This window comes from Penaeus monodon, chromosome 24 (genome assembly GCF_015228065.2).
Source record: "Penaeus monodon isolate SGIC_2016 chromosome 24, NSTDA_Pmon_1, whole genome shotgun sequence".
NCBI classification, from domain to species: Eukaryota; Metazoa; Arthropoda; class Malacostraca; order Decapoda; family Penaeidae; genus Penaeus; species Penaeus monodon.
This window is the reverse complement of record NC_051409.1, coordinates 3,070,550-3,073,059: the sequence shown is the minus strand read 5'-3', so window position 1 is coordinate 3,073,059 and position 2,510 is coordinate 3,070,550. Positions and strand designations below refer to the sequence as shown.

At 41.7% G+C, this 2,510-nt stretch overlaps 1 pseudogene; it reads left to right on the top strand.

Moving 5' to 3' along the window:
- Window positions 1–10: 10 nt before the first annotated feature.
- Window positions 11–2,510, top strand: part of LOC119588798 — a 6,398-nt pseudogene continuing 3,898 nt past the window's right edge.

The window sequence follows — 2,510 nt, the reverse complement described above, 5'->3', positions numbered from 1 at the left end:
ACTTGGAACTATGGAATTTATCGCTTTCCAGGACCTCATTGATGCCGTAAGAAGGGGGAACGTCGAGGGTTTCTCCTCCCTCTCCCGCGGTGCCGATCAGCATGTCATCCTCCCTGATGACGACCCGATGACCCTGGAGGATCCTTGTTGACCCTGGCAGCTAGGTTGGGTCACGCCATCGCCGTATGGGCTCCTTCTGGGCTGGGCCCAACATGTAGACCATAGAGGGACGCGGCTCCCGAACGCCGCTCTACCGCGCCGCTTACCCTGGGACACGCGGACATCGTGGAAAAATTGGTGGCAGCGGGAGCATTCCTGGAGGCGCAAGAGGCAGACTTTGGTCAGTTCTTGGGTTTAGTTCTTGGGTTCAGGGAAGGGATAGGAGCATTGATATTGGGAATATAATTCTTATAGATTCAATTGGTGGTGTTTTCAGAAGTAAAACTTACTGTGCATCTGAGCAAACAGGTTTTGCCTTACTTGTTAGATATATATTTTACTTACTGAATATTACTTATATTTGCCAGAATGATATGAAATAGATAAAATCTGTAAAACTGAAAACTATACAAAGCTGAGTATTTGGTAACAACACGAGCTGCATATCATGAGAGGTAGAATCTGTCATACAACTTCTTAAAGCCTCTATACATGACAAAGGGTTTAAATCATATTATATCCCTTTATTAACTGATTCTTACCTATATACTTCAGTGAAATATAATGAATTAGATCATTCTTAATCTATGAACCTTTGCTTTTGTTCTTACTGGCACTGTTTGGACTTTAAATACTGTTTTTGGTAAGATTCACTTAGGAAACTAATTTTTCTTACATATTACAAATTCATTAGTTAATCTAATGCCTTAGAGTCATTGGATCTTTATTCCTTTTAAATCAGGAGTTATGTGGGTTGTATATATCAGACATGTAAATCCCAATAAGTAGATATACATTTTTTGTGTATTTTGAACAATTTCTCCACTGATCATGTTCACTTTCAATTGCTATTGCTTGCAGCTTGCACACCTCTACATGTGGCAGCTCAGCAAGGTCACCCCACCTGCATCCAGATACTTGTGAATGCCGGAGCAGACATGTACGCCCCAGATATCTTGGGGCCCGCATCCCGCTACTCGTGCTGCTATGAACAACAACCTGAGGCCATCATGCAACTGATCGAGTGCGGGTTTTGACCCCAAGTCAAAACAAGTTCGGAAAGAAAAGCACTGCACTTTGCTGCTCTTGGTGGTGGTCTGGATTCAGCCAAGGTCCTTGTGCTGAATAATTTGAGCTACCATGAGAAGGATGGTCAGGGTTTTTCAGCACTTGACATAGCTAGAGTATATAGTCATCATGAAGTTGAATGGTGGTTCCTTAAAAACCCTTCCGCTGAGGTTATGGGGATTCCATGGCCATACCCAAAGCAACAGACTCTGAATGCTCCTTTTCTGGCTTCCGGAGATGGATCTCTGTCAAACTCTTCATCCTCAGTTTCTCCCTCTACACAAAATTGCAGCCACAGTTACCTATCACTCAGGTGCAAAACATAGATGTTATTTCAATGATGGGGAAAAACCAGATAATACAAAGGTCACAACACAAACTAACACTGCCTCAGAAGCCCAAAGTCAAAATACAGATGAAACCACAGCTGATAAAATTTCAGTCACCATCAAAAAAGCAGTCACCACTTTAAAAGCCAAAGATTTCCCTGACACTCGGCACATTAGGCAGTACGTATTGCACTTAAATTGCCATGATGTACACTTACATGTGTTTTTCCTTTTTTTTCATTAAGATATCCTATGTTTTATGTAGCTAACTTACTCAATGAAATTAATTTTTTTTCCAGCCCAAAAGTTTGCGAATTAAAGAAGAACTTTCGAAAAGCATCCTCGAATATATCAGAAGAGGAGCTAGTCATCTGCTCATCAACATTCACCACAGTCACGATGGTCACTCCCAAAGATAAGAATGGACTAACCCTCTTCACTGGGCTGTTACGCAAAGGGGAAAACTCGCAGGGTGGAGGTGCCTTGGACATTCACAAGGTCTACCAGAAGCTTTGTCCTATCCGGAGAGACACCAGCTGATCTCGCACGACAGGCTGGAAATAATGATATTTTGAATATTTTGAACAGGTTTAAGGTTGTCAAGGTATGTGAATAAGCATTCAGTACAACACAAAGACCATGGTAAAATACACAAGATATTTGAATTATTTCAAGTTAATGCCTTTGGTCATTCACTTTTTTCCCCAAATTTTAAGGATCCATGTAACATTTCTCTGCCAGGGTTTTATTATTGTTAGTTGCCAAAGTGAATCATATCACTGAAAGTACCCCCCCCCCCATGAGAAAAATGTTACAAGGTTCCAGAGGCCTAAAAAAATCCCAAGTTCACTAACAGTACCTCCCAAACCCCGAAAGGAATGACTGGGAACTCAGACCAAAACCCCCGAGTAGTCCATCACTTTTTTTTTTTTCTTTTCCTAACCCCCTGACTTC